The 22,386-nt window shown below is 42.9% G+C and overlaps 1 long non-coding RNA gene across 12 annotated transcripts in view; it reads right to left on the bottom strand.

Annotated features, from left to right (window-relative positions):
* LOC135176828 (uncharacterized) overlaps positions 1–22,386 on the bottom strand; it is a 269,659-nt gene that overhangs the window by 223,935 nt on the left and 23,338 nt on the right. Inside the window, exon 3 of one of the 12 annotated variants that reach the window (XR_010302841.1) lies at positions 7,697–8,026. The exons of 10 other annotated variants lie outside the window; for them this stretch is intronic. This is a non-coding gene — a long non-coding RNA (uncharacterized LOC135176828). Of the gene's footprint in view, positions 1–7,696; positions 8,027–20,910; positions 21,285–22,386 lie in introns of those variants that run through there. One more of the 12 variants, XR_010302843.1, reaches the window with a different exon arrangement.

The following is a 22,386-nucleotide window of genomic DNA, read 5'->3' as shown; positions in this document are numbered from 1 at the left end:
GCAAATTAAAGCAAAACTCTAATCCTTCCTTCCCCCTCAATTATTGCTGGTAGGTGGACAGTGAAAAGGCAAAGGTTTACCAAGGATGGTAATGCGTTTTCTCTTTGTGCAGGGCACTGCCTGCCTAGCTACAAATTAAAAATATCCTGAGCCACTGGACTTCAGAAAGTTTTCATGCCATTTTTGTCCTGCAAGCACACACAGCTCTTTGGTATGCACCAAGCACCTGTTCAGCCTCTGCAGCCTCTTACACCCTACAGCACTGGCATCGCGACCCGGCAGTGAAACCAGAACCAGGATGGTGATCACTTCTCAGCCCTCTTTTGTACTGGAAAGAAACACCACATATACACAACTACCCAAGACTAAATGGAGAACCTTGAAATGTTCTTTTCTGTTATTCTGTATACAGTCAGATTGCTTTTCCATGCTGACATACACAGTTTGCCTCTACGCTGTTTGTTTAAATGCAGTTCATTCATAATGCTAACACAACACAGATCGCTAACGTAACACACAGAGAGGCATTTTTTTTTTCCCCTTTCAAAGCAGTGTTGTCTTCACAGGATAAAATTAAACCTTTCATCTTGAGCAGAGGAAAAAAATTTACAAGATCTTGAAGCATACTGTAATGTGCTATCTATAAAACAAAATTAAGGCTGAGCTCCTCACATTTAACTGAGGTGTGCAAACTTTTCCCATCTAATTCAGGGCACTTAAATGAGGTGTCTGTGGAGGAACTCAGCTGTCCTATGCTCCTTTCTCCAATTACAACAGAAACTATTTCCTGAAGTGTGATAATTCCTAACCTAACAGGTTCCTTCTACTCAACCTGTCCAGTGCTGTTCAACATCTTCATCAATGACACTGATGAGGGCACAGAGTGTCTGCTCAGCAAGTTTGCTGATGACACCAAACTGGGAGGCTTGGCTGATACAGCTGAATGCTGTGCAGCCATCCAGTGAAACAGACTGGAGAGCTGGGCACAGAGGAACCAAATGAGGTTCAACAAGGACAAGTGCAGAATCCTGCACCTGGAGAGGAATAATGAACTGCATCAGCTGGGGGGCAATCTGCTGGAGAGCAGCCCTGTGGAGAGGGACCCGGGAGTGCTGAGTGCTGGTGGATGAGTCATTCATGGGACAGCAATGTGCCCTTGTGGCTAGAAGAGCCAATGGGATCCTGGGGTGCATTGAGTGTGTCCAGCAGATCAAGGGAGGTTCTCCTCCCCCTCTGCTCTGGTGAGACTTCATCTTGAGTACAGCATTCAGCTTTGGGCTCCCCAATTTAAGAGGGACAGGGATCTGCTGGAGAAAGTCCAATGGAGGGCTAGAAGGATGATTAGGTAAGTGGAGCACTGCCTGATGAGGAGAGGCTGAGACACCTGGAGAGAAGACTGAGAGGGGATTTAATAAATTGTTATAAATATCTGAGGGCTGGGGGGCAGGGCTGGTGGTGGGAGAACAGGCTCTGCTTACTTGCTTTCTATGATAGGACAATGAACAATAGATGTAAGCTACAGCACAGGAGGTTCCACCTCAACACCAGGGGGAACTTCTTTACTGTAAGGGTCACAGACCACTGGAACAGGTTCCTCAGAGATGCTGTGGAGTTTCCTTCTCTGGAGACTTTCAATGCCTGTCTGGATGCATTCATCTGTGACCTGAGCTAGAGTATGGTCCTGCTCTGGCAGTGGGGTTGGACTCAATGATCTCTTTGGGTCCCTTCAAACCCCCTGACATCCTGTGACGCTGAGCAGCTTCAGGTGAGTCTGAGAGGTACATGGACACAATTTCTCTGACTGTTCTCATTACATATATGGAGAGAAATTACAGATGCTTTATAGGAACACAGGACTGAAAACAATGCCCTGGGTTGTAACATCAAGACTCTTCACTGCTCTGTGTTTACCTCCTCTGAAGTACTTGCAGAGAGTGGTCAAAGTCCTTCTTCAGCCCTCATTTTGCTAGTCCACACAAGCTGAGATCCTTTGTTCTCTCCTTGTAAGACAGCTCTGCATGCTCCTGATCACCCTAGTAGGCCCTTCTTGGCACCTGTTCCAGACCAAATTAATCTTTCTTGCTTACCCTGACCTGAAATGCACACAGTGCTGCAGACACAGCATCAGTCTGGCCTTATACAACAGCAATAATGCTTCTAGGTCTACTGAAAACTCTTGGTCTCACACTTCAGTGGATCCTGCTTGTGTTTTTCATAGTGGTATCACCTTGATGATTCACAAACTTCCTACATTAGAAAAAGCAGATATCAATCTGTCTCCGTTCATGTTTCCACAGAGGAATTTCCAGCTAGTCAAGCCTGCAGTTGGGTTACAGCAGTTCTAATGAGTTAAATGAAAAAGGCAAAAATCACTTGCATCCTGGCTTCACCAGCCAAGCTGTTAAACATGAGTGGTGGTTATTTTAGAGCTGTGTTATCAGGGGCTACTTCCAAGGCTTTCCCAGGCTTAGCCACCCCCTTTCAGATGCAGGTAACCCTCAGCTTGCCATAAAGCAAACCCGGGTTTTCCCACATGGAGTAGGAAGAGGCTCCCAGAAGTTTGTATTGTCTCTTCCTTTTTCTTTCATTTCTTTAATACCTTATTCACCACTCACCAGGACGAGTGAAACCAAGAAAGCCAAACAGTTTAACGATACAAAATGGTTCAAATTAGTGTCTGTCTTGTTTTGCTCTGTAATTTAAGGGATCAATATTAATGAAGAGAGAAGCTATAAACATCACTAATGAGGATAAAGTAGAATATCCCCCACCAGAGCCGCCTGCACTTGAGCTTGCACCAAATGAAGATGACATCTACTATTAAAGGCTGCATTTTAATCCAGCCACAATAATAACAGTGGAGTTAGTGCTATTGGTAAATTTTAATAAATGATGTCTTACAAAAGCACCCTGCTTGAAATTCAGCCCAAAGACTAAATTAAAGCCAAAGCCCTAGTCAGTTAACTGGCCTATAACATGTGAAGAATTGATTTTCTTATTTTCAGCTGTCAGACCTGCTACAAAGAATGAGTTTTAATTCTGGGGATGTTATTAAACTCCTTGCTTAACCGGCAGAAAAATGGAACCGCTAGGCAGGCAGCGGCGGCGCGGCTGTCGGCGTGAATGACACCTGTCAGAGTATGATGAATGACCCTCTCTGCCCCACAATCCCCTGCTCTGTCACTCAGGTGAGGGCCATTAATCTTCATCCAGGGCCTGTCAGGCTGGGCAGCCACCACAACAAAACATCTTCTCGCCTTTGCTGCTGCCACGCACCAAACAATGCGATATTCTTATTGTCACAGCGACGCCGAATTAGCATAATTTATTATGACTTGCCTCCCCCTCCAGCCCCCTCCCCACCCAAAACCCAAGTAGGGGAGAGATGCGATTAGACAGATGGAGGGTAGGCCCAGCCTGCCAGCCCCCGAGCCCCCCGCGGTGCTTGATGAGGAGTGGAGCATCTCTACAAACCAATCAAAAAGCTGGCAGTTCAATTACAGAGTAATAAAGGGACATTCATCATTCAATTAGGCACCTGTCACGGCTTCACAAAAGGGAAAACTTCTAACCTGAGACTCCAGGGAGAAGATGCTACACGCAGGAGGCAGAGAAATAAATGGAAAAAAAGGACAAAGTCAATTACTGGCCAAAGCAGACAAAAGGAAATATGTTAAAATAAGGGAAGTTATCCCTAGGCAAAAATCAGAAGAGTTACATGACCTTACACAGGCTGTAACAGGCCAGCATTAAAAGAGCTGTGCCACGCTACCCTGTGACAATGCACACTACCAAGTTCCCTCTCTCACAAGCGTCACTGAAAGCCAAAAACCGCTGAATGTTGCCACAAAGAAAGCTTTAGAGAAATGCAACTGTGGTGTAACAGCTCCGACACTGCTACTGCAAGAGTCTACAATGCACGCCGTCTCCGGGAGGGATACATCTACTCATCTCACCTTGTTGCTATGCCTTATTTGAAAGGCTTAGGGTGATTCTTCCTACCACATGAGGAACGCCTGCAGTTCTGTTAAGCATCAAAAGTGGGTAAATCCTCATCCCCCACCAAGCAGGAAAATAAAACCAACCTAACACACCACAGAAATGTTAGGACTTGGGCAGGTGAAACAGCAGAGAAACTAAGCTGGCATGTGGCTGACTTCAAAGTTCTTTGGTTTATGTGCTTCATAGTTTGCACCACCCAGATCTCAAAAGTTATCAAAAATTAGAATGTAGCAGAGATTAGATTGTTTGTCAGGTGGAGATTGGAACCAATGTGGATTTATCCTGTTCTGCAGCTACAAATAACAGGTTCAAAAAAAAAAAAAATTGGATTGCTGAACAGCTGCTTGTGCAATAAACTCAGTTAAGTTGATTACCTGCCTGCTAAGAAGGTTTATAGTAAATTGCAACTCCAACATTAAATTACCAGAGCAGCAAAGGCGGGATTTGGTTGGAAAGATGTAAGACTAACCCAAAAGTGTTCTTTAGGGCTGATAAATAAAACCTTGTATAAGCAGCTAGAACGGGTAGAAAAGTCTAGAGTTTCTTAGTATCACACAATGGTAGGGGTTGGAAGCAACCTCTGCAAATCAAGTCAAACTCTCCCTCTACCAAAGCAGGATCACCTAGGGCAGGTCATACAGGAATGCATGCAGAAGGGTCTTGAAAGTCTGGAGAAAAGGATGATTCAATAATTTGAAGCCAATGCTCATTTTTCAAAGTCTGGGTGCCTGCTTGTACAGACAACAAGGAAGACTCCATTTAGCGCTGCGTGAGCACAATTCTGCAGGGACACTCATCCCCCTGCTTTGTCACAGCAAGCCCAAAAGCACATCCTGCTAACATAGCTATAAAGCTTTCAGGATGAGCTAGCTCCTGTGCGGGGTTGTAGTTTGACATGAGGCTACTCACTCAGACGTGGGATGGGCAACAGTTCTGAGTGCTCTTCTCACATCAAAACATAGGATTGACACCTAAGAAACATGCTAATGGTTTCCAAAACTCTACCTAAATGAGTCCATATAATACAATGAGCATTATAGAATCAGCCAGCTTGGAAGAGAACTCCAAGATCATCCAGTCCAACCTAGCATCCAGCCCGAGCAGGTCAACTAGACCATGGCACCAAGTGCCTCATCCCGGCTTTTTTTGAGCACCTCCAGGGACAGCAACTCCACCACCTCCCTGGGCAGCCCATTCCAATCACTGTCTCCAGGAAAAACTTCCTCCTAACATCCAGCCTAGACCTCCCCCAGCACAACCTGAGACTGTGTCCTCTTGCTCTGTTGCTGGTTGCCTGGCAGAAGAGACAGACCCCCACCTGGCTACAGCCTCCCTTTGGGTAGTTAGTGAATTCTTGGGGAATACTTTGTCAATCAATGAGGAAAAGAAATATATATTGTCAGATAAATTTGCTTGGATTTAGCATATGACTAATTCCAACCAGCAGCAATTCTTTATGGCAGTAGTCAGAAGTGGTCTTGCAGGGGAAGAAATCATCATTCTACAGAAGATCTAAATCTACAACAGGGTGCAAAATAACTTAAGCAATTGATTTGTGTGCTGAATACTTCCTCCAATGCCTTCAACATTTGCAGTGAAGGCCTAACGAAGTTCTGATATGACATAACAAAGAGGCTGATAATGCTCACATACCTCTCTCAGAAGAGGTGATGCAGAGATCAATCTTTCAAGCATTTTAAACTGGCTTGGGGATGAAAAGTGCTCCATGTTAGAAGTACTAGCTACAGCATTCTATACTGTCTTCATTGCACTACTTTGAAAAACTCATGATGGGATCTTGTATCAGCTTCCCCATAATGCCAATCAGGAGATTTTTGTTTGTTTTCCAAACAAACAAAGGTTGCAAAATCCAGAAGGTGGAAGAAAAAAAAAAAAAAAAGGCCAAAGAAACCCCAACAAACAAGCAAACCATTTTATTTATGACTCCTTTCCTAGCCTTGCCCCTAGAAAATGTAGTTTATCAATACAGTGGTTGCCTTTCAGATTAGTTGCAGTGTCAAGGTTTTCCACAGCACAGAGGCAGGGAATGGTGCATACAACTCAGAGGTGTTTGTTGGTATCAGTCCTTGAGGTCTTGTGCATACAGTTCCTTCCACTGCTCTTGTGCAATGGTTCAAAAAATTGAAAGGCAAATGGCCAGGGAATAGGTTACAAAATAAGTAATTTGTTGTTCCTGCTTTGATGTCAAACAGAAATAATACCCCTTTCAGGAAGTCTAAAAATAGCTAAATAAAACAAGCACAGCTAAAAATACAACAATTGGTTTCAGATGCAGAGCTGCAATTATCAGGCTCCAAAACATCCAATTTGCCCTCTCTCCTGCGGAGGGGCATATATTATAAGCAACCTGGGAACTCACAGACTACACGCAGGCCTGCTCATGAGACCTGTATGAGGGGGAACTGCAGGGGGAGAAAGGAAGAGCATTCTTAGGTATTCCTACTAGGACACTACTGTTTGGAGTCTTTGCCACATAGACTTCTATATGTGTGTGTGATAATCACAGAATTTTGGAGGTTGGAAGGGACTTCCAGAGGTCATCCAGTCCAACTCCACTGCCAAAGCAGGATCCCCTAAGGTAGTTCACACAGGAATGCATCCAGATGGGTTTTGAAAGTCTCCAGAGAGGGAAAATCCACAACCTTTCTGGGCAGCCTGCTCCAGGGCTCTGTCACCATCACTGTAAAGAAGTTTCTCCTCATGTTGAGGTGAAACTTTCTATGTTCCAGATTGTAGCTGTTGCTCCTTGACTCATTGCTGCTAACCACCCAAAAGAGATTGCCCTCAGCCACTTGATACCCACCCCTCAGGTATTTATACACATGGATAAGATCCCCTCTCAGTCTTCTCTTCTCCAGGCCAAGCAGCCCCAGGGCTCTCAGCCTCACTCTGTAGGAGAGGTGCTCAAGTCCCTCAGTCATCCTTGTGGCTCTCCGCTGCACTGTAATAGTAATAACAACTTCTTAAACACTACAGATTAATCAAGGTAGGCATAGATGATCCTGAGTTTCCAGTACAGTAGGTCTTTACCAAATCAGGCTACCCAGGGCTGTCATAGCAGTGATCTGGTTTACTAAGGCTTAATAAAATCTGGCACATTTCTCCAAGTGCCTCAAAGAGCACAATTTACCCTCCTTGTTCCTGTGGATACTGTGGGCTGCCTTGAGAAACACAGTTTCCCACAGAGGAAGTGCTACCAGGGGTACATGTCAGCAAATTCACCAAAGGAAAATGAGGGTAGAGGGAATTAAAAAAAAAAAAAAGTAATCACAGAGAGATGAAAAGGGAAGATAGTAAAGTACCAGGATGATAGCAGGATGAATAATTGATGAGCTGGTGGTTTACAAGTGAGTTTCATTAATATTATCCTGCAGGTTCATTAAGCACTGTCCCAGGCTCATCTTTGAAGGTTCCTCCCGAGTTTTGATTAGGTGCTGCAAGTCTTTTGCTTAGGCATCAGAACTTCAAGCCTTCAGTGGTGACAACCACTTCCTAAGCCCCAGTTCCTTCAGCTGAGCACCTTTCGGAGCTGCTTTCTATTCCCCTCCCACTAATCACAAGTCCCTAGTCATGACAGTAAGTCTTAGTAAATAATATATCAAGATAAATGATAATTGTTCTGTTTTAAGTGTCTCCTAATGAGCATCATAAATTAAAAATTAATATTGCAAAGACTGTATGAATAGCATCAACGCTATAAACAGAGCAGCAGGGATCAAGAATGCAAATGAAAGTGAACTGCTCCCTTATCCACCCTCCTGTATGGAAAAAAAAAGATCTGGAGCCAGCAGACTGTTAGGCATTACAAAGCTAATAAATGACTTTAATGAAGTTCTGTAACAGGCAATTTCTCCTTAATCTTCCTTTCACCTCCCAATATTTGGCTCTTCTGGACTGTGAGATCTCTTGCATTGATGTTTTCTTTCCTTCTCCTTCCCTTTAAGCCATCTCTCAAGAAGTGTTTGTCTCTTGTAAGGTGCAGCAGTAATCTCAGAGCATGCTGCTGCAGCAAAACTAGGGAATGGGCTGGTTAACAGATTGCTGCTCCTGATGATCACGCAGAAAGGCTAAAGCGATTTGGCAGCAGCCATTCTGTCGTGTGACGTCGCTATTATCTTTGTGCCTTCTATTCAGAGAGGGTATTCAAATGGTGTCTTTTTCTGGGTGACTGAGTAAGGTACACTTAGCAATGCCCTTGTACCTCCAAGTTTCAGCTAGAAAGAAAGGAGGCAGCTGGAATTCTTACCCTTCCTTCTTCCAGAACCTTAGTTTATTCAATTTAGACATAGCAGACATGTTTGCACAAGCAATGCTTGCCTTCCATTTTTAATGGCTGGCCTAATTGGTAGCTTCCTTCAGGTTTGTAAATACTGAAATTGATCCTTTTTGATGCAACTGTCTTTAGATGCTGTATTTGCATCCTCATGTTACTAACAATTCTTAAGTAGTAGATAATGTCAGACTTAGAAAAACAAGGTAAACAATTCTCAGGTTACAAAGTCCAAGTTCCTAAAGGAATGCAACACTCAGGTTAGGGTTAGAACATTTCTAATTGACCTTTTTTGTTTGAAGATACCAAGTAAGTCTTCTAACCCTTTTCAATAATTAACAATGGGCCAAGGGAGCACAGAAAACAAGACTTGATCACACAGTACACCAGGCTGGTTCTCCCAAAGTGCTGTTTCATCACTCATTCTGTAATTCCAAGCTTTTCTACTTATTTCTCATTTTCCTTTTCATCCCTTCAAGGTAAGGAACAGCAAGATCTAGTCAGTTAGTCTGCTCCTTAAAATATGAGGGACAAAGGTTTAAAGCAAGAGAGCATAAGCTATACATTAGGAAGAAAAGCAATTACTGAGAAGAGGCTACTCATCTGTCTCCATCATTTTTAAGCCTAAAGCAATGGCACCTCTAGTCACTGCTCTGTAATTAAGGAGCAAGTCTGCATTTCAAAGAAGTTCAACCTCTTTCCAAGATGCACCCACAACAAACAGAGCATTCCCCCTCTTGAAAGCACGGAATGATTTTTGAGGATTTATAAATATTTCACTTCAAGCCCTTTTTTAATGGCAAAATAAGACTCCCTGTGCTTTGTCATTACCCCAGTACTGGCAGAATTCAAACCTGAAGCACAGCAGCAAAATTTCAATGCAACAGAAATTAACTTTTGTCTAGAGCAAACAGTTCTCTTAGCTGCCTCCTCAATACTGCCAGATGAGAGCAAGACTCCTCTTGAGCAACATTCTTTGATGCTATCAGATCACTAAAACTACTTTTTAACTGCAAAAAGTTCTCCTTAAGTAAGTGTTGTAAGACATTTATGCTCCCCTAGTGTTAGGAGCTCCCTTGGTGGAAGATTTCACTTTCTACCATCACTCCACCTCAGTGGTTCAGAATTGCTTGCCTGGCTTTACCGCCCTGGAAGTTTAGGCAGAAACAGAGACAAAATTGTTAGAAGTTGGAACCACCAGTAAAATGCATTAACCATAATGGTATGGTTCTCTCAGGGCATTGCTAGGTGGAGGACTTCGTGCTATTCCGAATTTCAGCAAGCTTGGATTTGTTTTAAATGCCATTTTAATCCTGAGGTAGTTGGATTTATCATTTTGGTCTTTTGTTAATGAAAATATGACTTCAACATCAGTAACCTTTAGATTACTAATGCAGTCCAGTCACAGTGAGACCTGCTTTAATCAGCTGGTGATAATCACTACAGTAGCTCTTCATGGATCTATGCCAAAGCTATGCCAGCTGATAATCTAGACAAGTATATTGGCCTCTTGCCTTTTCTGTTTTCCCCCAAGTTCATAGAAACTATGAGCATTGTACCCAAGCATGACTCCTCTTTTCCACCAACAATGGAGTTTGCACTGTTGCCCTCAAGTTTAATCTATGCTGAAGACACCTGCTCAAAAGCAAACCAGCACAGACCACCAACCCATTTCATAAAAGGCCACTGAGCAGCTGTCACATGGTAGCAACTCCCAGGCAGTACTGACCTGTAACTGACCTAGAGGTGAAAGGCTCTATATCCAATTACCAATCCCCTGAGTGAGCCACTACTAAGTTGTGCCTTGAACACATAGATAAACAGGCACAAAAGAATAAACAAGAACGAAAAGAGGCATAGACATGGTGCTGAGGGACAGAGCTTAGCACCAGACTTGGTGGAGTTAAATAGACGGCCGTGGTCATCTTAAAGATCTTTCCTAACCCACACAGTTGTGTGGTTCCATTCTGTAAAAGTTGCATTGTTGTTCATACTTCACTATACACCAAATCTTGGGAATCAAATCCATCACTGCCACCAGCAGACAATCTGCAATGTGCTGGTGAAGAGTCTGTTCAGAGGGACAAACAGGAGAATATTTCTTCTTTCCTCTTCTATCACTAACACAAGAGTACCCACAAACGACTGCCATAAGGAAAGGAGAGAGAATGATCAATTTCGTGTTTCCCCACCATGAATACATCTATGTAAATAATATATCCCCTACAAATGGCTAATGAGCCAGCATAAAATATCCTTATTCTGATGCAAACTCTTTCTTCTGCCTGCAAGTTCAAGAAAGAAAGGAAAAGACCACTTCACAATTGAAAGCCTGATAAAACAAGCTATAATGCTCAAGGAAGAACACACTTCTCTGCTTTGGTTCCATTATCACTCAAGTTATTCTTCAGTGTCAGGCAGCAGAAGGGCACAATCTTCTCTGATTTTTAGCACTACTCAAGCTGCAGGACAATCCCTCCTTCCTTCTCTCACAAATACACACAACAGACATCTAACTTAAGCAGTAACAACACAAAAAGCTGCCTTAATCATCTTGATAACATACTGCAATTACTGCATAATTATACCAATGCATCTTTATAACTCTGCTAATACAAGGTTTAACTAAGGTGCCTTTTGACAAAGGTAAGAAAAAGGACTTATTAGAAATGAGTCACTGGAAGTTCACTTCCTCTTTTAGGCTCCAAATCATGCCACACAGATCCCTCTGGGTCTAGGTAAATGTGGACTGCAAGCTCCAGGCTGAGTGGCAGCTTGCCATCCATCTGCCCATCTTGCCAGCATCTTCCTCTGTCCCACCCAAGAGAACAGAAGCTTGGTACAAAATATGCTGAGAGAGAGCAAACGAACAAAAAGGCTGTGCAAGTCATCTCATTTCAAGCAGCAACTTCCAGAATTACTGTTCAATTATTCTTTTTTTAAACCACACAAAACAGTCATCTCTTGTGGTTTCCAACAATTTTGACCACAATGCTCACCCCTGCTCCTAACAATGAACATGTGAGAGTGGAGCCCCTTTGCTGAATGGAATAGTTCACGTGTGCTCAGCAGAGGTTTTGCAGAGAAGGAAGAAAAAAAGGAGAAAAAAAATAAAGTTTTACAGCCCTAAAAATGAGGCCTTAAGAGTCATAAAAGTAAGGCTTTAGAACCTACAAGAAGGATCCTTAAAAAACATAAAAATCAAATCTCAGCACCTAAAATGAGGCTTTGGAGACTACAGGTGTGGTTTGGATCCTAAAAAAATTAGTGTTTGGACCCAAAATTTGGACTTTGGACTCTAAAAAAAAAAAAAAAAGAGGATTTAAGGGCCAGGAGAAGATTTTGATTCCTAAAAGGCAGCAGAGTGTTTAGCACAAGGTTGGGATCTCAGTTCCAGTCCAAATCTGGCACTGGCTTGTTGCATGGCTCTAGACAAGTCTCATCTCAGCTTTTCCCTTAAGAAAGTCTATGGGCATAAGCATCCTTCACAAGATCTCTTTTTTGATTCTACAGCTGTAAGAGCTGAATGATGCTTTTACTGACAGAAAGAGGCACTTTGCTTGCACTGGAGAACTCTCCTGTCCTTAGTGAGTAGGATCACTTAAGCAACAGCAGGAAAAGTGAAAAAGAAACTCCCTTTTGTGACTTCTCCTTTGCACCTCAGTATACTTTGCACTTGGTCCTAGAGTAGCAGTAGGCAACATACAGCCAAAGAAATGGAGTATTAATGCTCTAAAGTCTCAAGGGAGAGATTTCTTCTTCCCAACCCTCGTGGATCGACCTGTACTCTCACATGGTTCTTGAGGCTCCACGCTAGGCTCCGCATTTGCCTTTCAGAGGGAGCCGACTGTGACATGCACAGTTGGCTTTTCAAGAGCTACATAATCTCCCTCCTGCACTTGGCCAGCTGTCAGGAGGGGGCTTGTAATGAAACCCAATGCATGGGCACACCAAACAGCCCAAGACTCACCATACTGCCACATACAAACCAAACCTGAAACCACAACCATCATCATGTGTCCTCACAGTAGGTGAAAGCATTGCAGAGGGCATTCAATAGCAGATGCACTGTGGAAGTTGCTCCAGAACTGGTTGTTTATTGATAAACTATCACATTTGCTCTCATTTGCTCTTCAAAATACTATATGAATGGCTGAGACATGCATTGCTGTTTAAAGATCAGAAACACTTTCCTCTGACCTTTGCATACCTTTACTTGAACATCCGCAAAGCTGATTTTCGTATTAAAACTAAGACGGTCGCTGAAAAAGAACATGTCTGCAGACCTGAAACTACATTTTCCTCTCCTGACCTTTTTTAATGTTTTTCACAAAAACAAGCAGGTTGGAAAAGACCTTCAAGATCATCAAGTCCAACCTGTCACCTGACATTATCTACTCAACTAAATTATGACACCAAGTGACACATCAAGTCTCTTTTTAAACACCTCCCAGGGCAGCCCATTTTAATGGCCAATCATTCTTTTTGCCCAGAACTTCTTCCTAACATCCAGCCTGGTTTAGAGCAGCTGATAGTCTCTTCTGTACCTCATCCCTCCAAGATGGGTGGCAAACTTTCTGGAAAGAAGTTTATCTTCCTTGATATAAATTGTCAAGATTCAAGCATCCTACCCTTCCTCTCCAGTCTCTGAAGACAGTATTTTGTATTTATCCCAGCTAAAAAAAAAGGTAGGCTGTCAGGTAAGCAACAGTTATGGACTACACAATAGGAACAGACACTAAGAAATAGTCTTGGCAAGACCCCTAAATTCATAGAATCAACCAGGTTGGAAGAGACCTCCAAGATCATCCAGTCCAACCTAGCACCCAGCCCTATTCAGTCAACTAGACCATGGCACTAAGTGCCTCATCCAGTCTTATCTTGAACACCCCCAGGGATGGTGACTCCACCACCTCCCTGGGCAGCCCATTCTAAGCAACTACAGCATCATTTTCAGATCTGTTTCTATGCATTACCACTCCACATCAAAAGTCACAAAGTGAGTCACAGAAAGCCCAATTACACAATATTCACACACCAAAAAACCAACCCAAACCCCATGCCAATCAATATGAGTCAGTTCAGTTTTTTAAAAGCCAGAGAGTTTGATTTAGTTTGGAGGAAATGCTTTGGTGATAATCACAGAGGGGAGAGGGCGGCAGGAGGGTGTGTCTGAAATCTTACAGCTTGCTGTAAATCAAACAGATTTTCCCCCAAATAAATATATAAGTGAATGACCATTTTAGGGCTAATGTGAATCAGTCCATAAGGAATCATTTTTAAGAAAGTTGTTAGTGAACGGAAACAGGTGGCTGTAATTTGAGTTAAACTGCAACCTTAACTGTAGTGTTTGCTATCGTGAACACTATAACAACAGATGTACAGTTGCACCTTGGGATGAATTCATTATGTCCTGAGAAGCATAATCATGCCATTCAGACCATATTTTGTCCATATGCTCATGTGGTTTACACCCCTGGTTTATTGGCATTGTACTTGGTTATATAGCAGGAGACTCCCAGGATCATAATTTGCACTTACTGTTACTGTTCAGGAGAATCCCTTTGTAGCACAGGTTTCCCATTAAGGCAAAAAACTCCCTTTGCAGAGCAGGTCTGGGTCACAGCCTTTGTGGACACTGTGGAAACTTAACATCACTTGGGAAGCTTTTCATTAAAAAAGGGGGTCACAGATCTCAAAGAAATAGAGGGGGAGGGGGGGGAAACAAACCCAAACCTGAAGAGTAGAGGGGGGCTACTGTTCAGGACATTTTAGAGTTAGAAAAATGTAGATGATACTGCTCTCTTATCCTGTAATTTATGGGATGAATATTGTAATTCATTGAATGTCACGACTTATCTTTTATTCATATAGTTACTATTCCATTAAGCAGAGAGGGAGGTTTGTCAAAGGTTAATTATTTTAAATTGCTCAGGCAAATTTATTTTGATTTGTACAATTATTTTTCTTTTTTTCTGCATAATCAAAGGGCTGTAGATTCACACTGCCTCACAACCATTCCTTTAAAAAACAAAATACTCCTTGGTGATGCAGTCGCTTCAAACAAATGCTTTCTTAAGGATCAAAAATTGATTCTTTCCACCCTAAATATTAAGAAGCTACCAAGAAAAAATGAAAAAGAGAGGCAATGGTTCTTTCTCCTCCTTCAGCTTTACTGTTAAAAAAAAACATTCCCCAGCAATCTTCGACTGCTGAATTATCCTTCCTTCCAGCAATCTATTCACAAGCAAAGAGCATCTTGCCACAATCTCAAGACCTGTGTCCCTGGGGCAAGGACTATTCATTTTAATTGCTTCCAAAGCACCTACCACAACAGGCTTTTGATTTGTGCTTCAGCCATTGTGGAAAAAAATATAAGGAAAAAAAAATATAAAAGAACAGTAGAAACATACTACAGAAGTCCTTACTGCTCAGAAGTTGCTCGCTACTCTGCACCTCTTAGTTCTCAGAGATGCTCAGTTGTTATCAATAAAGGCAACTGTTTGCCATTCAGCTTCAAGCACCTAATAGAACAGTGCAAGTTCTGGAAGTGATCAGCAGATCCACCCAGAAATGAAGTGCTTTGAAGCCAGAGACAAATCCCAGCAGTGTGGAGCAGAAATACCTCCCTCTCTGCTGATCCACAAGAGCTCTGATGGTAGCTGGAAAATTGCTTCCAGTAGGAGGCTGTGACATGGACTAACAAAACCAGGATGCCAACCCCTAGGAAGTCTCTTAAACACAAAACTCTTCTCTTCTCCTTTCGAAAAAAAGAAATCACTTATCCTATTTCTGTGCCTGCTGTAAGCAAAGTGGGGATGATGATACTTACCCTGTAGGAGTGCTGGAAGTTTAAATCAGTGCACCATCAAGCACTGTGAGAGCCGTAAGTAAAAATAACAAAGCAGGTGCTGAGCACTGTACTAAAGCAATAATTATTACTCATATTACTGAACTTCTGATGAGGCTGATGGAGCAGTAATGGCAGGGAGGATGTTTCTCAAGGTTCAAGGGATCTTCATCTGGGCCCTTTTCTACACTTTATGTTAGTTTCTAACTGTTGTAACTGCTGCTTTTGAGACAGAAATGCTTCTTGGGAGGGTAGAGTGCCATAGCAAGGGAGGCACAGCTGCTACATCAGCACAGCTGTGGATTGGAAGTCATAAAATCCTGCAACTATTTCAGTCGAAAAAGATCTCTAAGATTGTCAAGTCCAACCATCAACCTAACACCACCACGGCTGTAAAACCATGCCCCAAAGTGCCATGTCCATACACTCCTTGAACACCTCCAGGGATGGTGACCTCACCACTTCGCTGGGCAATCTATTCTGCCTGAACACTTTTTCAGGAAAAAAAGAATCTGATATCCAACCTAAACCTCCCTGGCACAATTTCAGACCATTTCCTCTCATCCTATCACCTGATACCAACCCCCACCTCATTCCAGTCTCCTTTCAGGTAGTGGCAAAGAGCAACACAGTCTCTCTCAGCCTCCTCTTCTCCAGAATAAGCAATCCCAGTTCCCTCAACTGCTCTTTATGCTATGTAGTAGGCCAGAGGCAAAGTATGACCAGGCTTCTACTGAACACACCAGTATTGCATGGACCAGGCTTCTACCCACTGAAAGCTTCATTTTCAGAAGCTTTTATAACCAGGAGACTCCAAGTCATCACCCATAAGAGCAGATTCAGCCATCACCCTGCAGGGCAGTGCTGGATGAGGTGGCAATAGCACTGCAATAGCCCTCCTAAGCTCCATCATCTAGTTCAGCCAGGCACCACAGAGTGCAACACTGCCTAATTCAGCCTCTTTCCATGCCATATTGTAAGCAACAGAACATGGGAGCGAGTGATTTGGGGCATCAGGGAAAGAAAGAGATCTTGCCACCCCACAGCTGCACTATGATCCGGGGGTCTGTAGCTGCCCCATCCATGAGGTTCCCCATGGGGCAACTACACAAGTGGTGGGTCACAGCCACACAGTACCATCAAGACTTCAAAGCCAGCTTTCTCTGGTTCACTCCCAACTGAAAGCCACCTTTCCCACTACAGGCAAGGCTGCACTTGCATTCTGCCTTCCTCAGACAATATTGTGCCTTTTGGGCCCTCTGCCAGCATTTGCTGGGGCTTCAGCCAGAGAAGACAACACCCTAAAAATCTACCTCAAGCCTCCTTGAAGTCTGGTAGTTGGAAATTAAAGTAATGTCCTATTGTTCTATACTCCCCCAACCCCTCATGTTTTCATAAAGCTCTTGGACAATATTGGGGGTGGGAGTAGGAAAAAAAACACCCACCAAACTCCAGGGAAACAGCTGATTAGATTCTGGCATGGAGGACCAAACATCTGCTTCAAACAAAAGACATCTGCATATTTCACATTTATTTTTCATAATTTACAGAAGCAACCTGCCAAAATTTAGCAAGGGAGAATAAACTAGCACATAATTAGCTAAAGTTTGCTTGCTTTAGAAGTTATTAGCATGAAGCCCAGTAGCTCACCTGGGAGGACATCAAGGAATGTAGATAACTACAGTTTGATTTTGTAAATTCAATTTTCGATCCGGTGTGCCAGGCCAAGAAGCTATGTTGCCATGCCAATTAAGGCAAGCCAGCAAGTGTCCTGATGTCCCCATGTCATCGTGTACAGCTGTCTCAAAGGCATTGACAAGGCTCTTTATTAAATCAGGATCGATTACACAGGCAGGTTTTTGCTCCGGTTTCAGTGGTAGAGCAGAACAATCTTTTCTTTTAAATCAGGGTTTAGTCTATGTGCTGTGTGTACAGATGGTACAGTGAGTGCTGGGCAAGTGGGCATGTGAGTTTTTAAGGCAGCCAAAGAGCCTTCATTTAAAATGCAGGGGAAGCAAACAAAGTAAGATGCATCTTTTTGCAGTTTCTTGCAATGGCTACAAACTGGAAGACAGAAAATTTCAGCTCAACATGAGGAGAAACTTCTTTACAGTGAGGGTGAGAGAGCCCTAGAGCAGGCTGCCCAGAGAGGGTGTGGAGTCAGCTTCTCTGGCAGCTTCCCAAACCCACCTGGATGCATTCCTGTGTGAACTACCCTAGGGGATTCGTCCTTGGCAGGGAGGTTGGACTTTGGAGGTCTCTTCCAACCTCTAAAGTTCTGCAACTCTGTGATCTCAGTGAGCTACGCTTCCTCAATTGAACATTGTCATCTGCTGGGTCATTAGTACTTTTGATAGCTAATATCCTCCTGATTTTAATAGGCAATAGCATGAAATTCTAATGTTTTGAACTTTAGCTCTGAAATCAATCGGTACTTCACTTCAGCACACTGCTTGCCTCTGTGTTTGGCCTGTAAGGTCAATATGGGCTGAACTTCAGCATGGGCAATGCTGCCTTTGCTGCAAATTGAAGTGGAAAAACTCCTGTTAACTCCAACACAGCCAGGGTTAGCCCCTGGAGTTGAAGAAATAGGGAAGAGGTTTTTTGGTGGTTTGTTTTCTTTTTAACATACAAACCCCAAATTAAACCCAGGTTCATAAAAGCATCTGAAAATCTGGATGAACCAAGGTGGAAGTTTGCCCTTCTCTCTCTGAGGAAGGATTTATTGTTTCAGACAGAAACCATGGGAAACTAACTCACTTGGACTGAATTCTGCTTCATATTTTGGATTTATTGGAACCTGAAGCTCAGAGTAAAACTCAAGGAGTGAAAACTGAACTGCCAAAAAATTTCTATCAACCCCTAAGGAACACAAATTGCCAAATACAGCACAGCTCTAAATGACATCTCAAGTCCCTTAATCTAAGCTTTATTGCTTGCACCCTTCCATAGAAAAATTAATCCAAAACTAGATTTGAACATCATGAACTTTGTAAGAGTTGGGGGGAAATATGTATGAGAAAGTGAAATATCATCAACCTGATCTGGGAGTTTTAAGATTTTGCATCTAAATGCTGAAGGATTTGGTCAGGAGCAGTCACGAGAAGACTGGAGTAGAAGCCTCAATTTGTCTCAGACAGAAACATTCTCACCTGAACAGGAATTCAGAACTCTGAATCATGTGAAACACTGCTGTAAGACACTGTTGTTTCCTGTGCAGATGAATTACAATTGAGTCACAGAATCAAACCCATCTAATTTCACTATATAAGTGACAATCTTGAACATAATCTCCATCATACCAAGTAATTCAGATGCAGCATTTGAACAAGTACTAACTACTGCAGAATTGTAATAGCATGAAGGTCCCTTCCAACCCAAGCCATTCTGTGAAGACTCTCTCATCCTTTCAGACAAACATCAAATCTAGTTCAAAGTCTCACTGCCATCAGCAAAGACACCTTCCACTAGCCCAGGTCTCTCAAGGCCCTATCCAACCTAGCTTTGAACACCTCCAGGGAGGCTACATCCACAACCTCCCTGGGCAACCTGTTCCAGTGCCTCACCACCCTCACTGTAAATGATTGCTTCCTAATATCCAGCCTAAATCTACACTCCTCAAGCTTAAGCCATTGCCCTTTGTCCTATCACTACAAGCCCTTGTAAAAACTCCATTTCTGCCTTTCTTGCAGGCACCCTTCAGGTTCTGGAAAGGTGCTCAATTGTCTCCCTAGAGCCTTCTTTTCTACAGGCTGAAGAGCCTGTCCCCACAGGGGAGATGCTCCAACCCTCTGATCATCTTGACCTTCCCTGGACCTGCTCCTACAGTTTGATATCCTTTCTGTCTTTGGCACCCCAGAATTGGACACAGTACTCTAGGTGGGGTCTCACAAGAGCAAACTACAGGGGTAGAATCACCTCCCTCATCCTGCTGGTCGCACTTCTGATGCAGCCCAGGACACAGTTGTCTTCTGTCCTGCAAGTAATTATTTACAGCTTACACTGAGTTTTTCATCAGTGCACATCCCCAGGTCCTTTTCCTCAAGATTGCTCTTAAAGTCACTCCTCACCCATCCTATATTTTTACTTGGGATTGTCCTGACCCCTGTGAAGGACCTTGACCTTGTTGAAGTTCATGAGGTTGACGTGGGCTCATATCTCAATCCTGTCCAAGTCATTACTATAATACAACAGTAATATCCTAACGTTAATCATGTATGCCAAATTTCCCTCTCCCTTGCTCCCAGAATACTCCAATATACTAATTTCCTTTTCAAGTCAGAAAAACTGAGGCATATAGTAACAACAGGAACTTCCCAGACACAAAGTCTGATCTTGGCAGAGACAAGAGCAGAACAGAGACCCCATGGCAATGCCAGCAGTAACTACAATCCATTAAGAATGGTACAGTGGAACTAAGGGAATAAAACCTGTGTTGAGCTACACTCAGTGTAGGATGCTCCTGATTTAGGTAAGCACTCACTCCTTTCAAACCTGCAATTAGTTTCTGTTCAGAGAAATTCCTGATCTTCTTTGCCTGAGTCAATCAAGGCCACTGTTGCCACTCTGGGTTTTTTAAAATAGAATTCCTACGGTGCCCAACTGCTTCTTACTGAGGTACTCTTTAATTGAACATTTTGAAACAAAACAACTCCAAACATTTAGAAGCATTGCACTAAGGATATGAAATCAGCAGTCAAAAATTAAGGGACATTTTGCAGCGAGAACACTGGAACATTGATGTCTTTCTCAGTCAGTCTGCAGGCAAACATGAAGAGTTACAATCTTTAGATCCCCCAAAAGCGATGTGTTAAAGTTCTATCCAGATGTAGCCACCCTGAACACAGTCATATAGCTTGAAAGGGTGACCAGTGGTGCTACTGAACTTTCCTATAACCTCCTCCTTCAGACCTGATTTATCTACTCACTGTATTCAAAATGTTCTTCTTTACCTGTGTTTAACCACTTCCAATTTGATCTACAGAAAGATGACCAATTTCCACTGCCCTGCTTGAAACACAGAATGTTAGGGGTTAGAAGGGACCTCAAAAGGTCATTCAAATGCAAAAAAAACTGCAGTGCAGGGGCACCTGGAGCAGATCACACAGGCATGCATCCAGGCAGGCTCTGAATATCTCCAGAGAGGGAGACTCTACAACCTCTTGGGCAGCCTGTTCCAGTGCTCTGTCACACTCACAGGGAAAAAAAAAAATCCTCCTTGTGTTTACATGAAGCTTCCTATGCCTCAGCTCCCACTCATTGCCCCTTGTCCTGTCACTGAGCATCACCCAGCAGAGCCTGGCTCCATGCTCTTGGCACTCACCCTTTACATATTTATAAACATGAATGAGGTCACCTCTCAGTCTCCTCTTCCCCAAGTTAAAGAGCCTCAGCTCCCTCAGGCTCTCCTTGTAAGGAACATGTTCCAATCTCTTAATCATTTTTGTGACTCTGTGCTGAACTCTTTCAAGTAGTTACTTGAAGTCCTTCTGGAACTGAGGGGCCCAGAACTGGACACAATATACACATTACATGCTCATGATCAACCTTTCATCCACTAGGACCCTCAGGTCTATTTCCCCTTCACTGCCCTCCAGGTCTGTCCCCAACCTATACTTATGCATGGGGCTGTTCTTTCCCAGGTGCAGGACTCTACACTTGCCCTTACCGAATTTCATTCCTTTTCTCCCTGCCCAACTCTCCAGCCTATCTCAACATCCTCGAGCTCCTGTTACTTGTTTGACCTGGGCAAGCTTTTTTACATTCCTGTCTGTGGACCTGTGTCCAGGAAAGCACCAAAGCACCTGCTTAACACAAAGGTGAGCCTTTAGTCCTCTGTTGAGCCAGGTTTTAATTGCACTGCAGAAATCACCACTTTTGTCAAAACATGAAGACTTTTTTAAGGCACAATCACCATCACGTGAACCAAGAATCGCTATTTCTCTTCTACAAACTCCTTTCTCAGAAAGTAGTTTCTCCCACTGCCAACTTCTTATTCACACCGGCTCTGTCAGGATAATAACCTGCAGAAACAGCCACAGGTACAAATAACTTCTTTCCACCCCTACTGCAGCAAGATGAGCAGCAATGGGTGAGGACAGATGATGGTTCTGTGGCAGTCTTAATTGTAGTCTGCAGCACCTTGAAAAAAGGTGAAATAGGGCACCTATGCGAGTCCTCTTAACATTACCTTTGATCTCACTCACACAAGTAATTTCATTCTCCTCCTTTATCATTATTTGACTTGTTGATTCTTTATAATTACACATACAGTAATCTATCACATCTAGTTAAAGATTTAATTAAACATATATTAATACAGTTTAACGATCTTGCCAGGGATCAAAATTCTTCTGTGGACTAAACAGAGATGGAAGCATTGAATGCAAATGGATACAGTACATAAGTAAAATACAGGCAGCCTTGCAAAGCAGCAGATAAAATAAGGCCTCCATGGCCAACCTAATGGAAGAACGTTACAAATGGGATGCACTCACTATTTTAAAAACATTAATCACATACTCAACTCCTTTTAATTTGGGATTATCATGCAAATCTTTCTTGAAGGGCCAGAAACTCTTTAGAATGACAGACAAAAAATGAAGCCACGTTTGGTATTTCACCTTTTTGTTATCACTCAGCTTTGCTCTAAGATGACAAACTTGAAGATTTTTCATTTCTATCTGCACTTTTTTTTTTCTGGAAGGAATTTATTTCCCATTTCAGTATTAAAGTCTGTAAGATACTACTGGATGAAGTAAGCTGCAAAGCTGCCTACCTGCTTGCTTTGACTTCAGGGATAGTTGCCACAGGTTTCCTTACTGTTACAAAACAAAACGTTACTGCAAGTACTCAAGAGCAGGTAGTCCACATAGCTAAGGATCAAAATACTTGACAGGCTAATCAATTCACGCTCAAATATCCTCTGTGATAAGCTTTTGGCCACATAAACACTCAGCACTGTGTCACCTTTGCATGTTTTACTGGCCTTAAAAGAGACTGTGGAGATGTACAAGGTCAGATAAAGGGCCATCATTACTCAGCACAAAGTAGGAAATAAGTAGGTTGTGCAACACATTGGCTACATGCCTTTTATTTTCACAGAATCACAGGATGTTAGGGGTTGAAAAGGACCTCCACAGATCATCAAGTCCAAACTCCCTGGCACAGCAGGACCATAGAATCTAGTTCAAGTTGCACAGGAACTCATCCAGATGCATCTTGAAAATCTCCAGAGAAGGAG

This window comes from Pogoniulus pusillus, chromosome 7 (assembly GCF_015220805.1).
Source record: "Pogoniulus pusillus isolate bPogPus1 chromosome 7, bPogPus1.pri, whole genome shotgun sequence".
Lineage (NCBI taxonomy): Eukaryota > Metazoa > Chordata > Aves > Piciformes > Lybiidae > Pogoniulus > Pogoniulus pusillus.
This window is presented reverse-complemented; position numbering and strand designations above follow the sequence as displayed.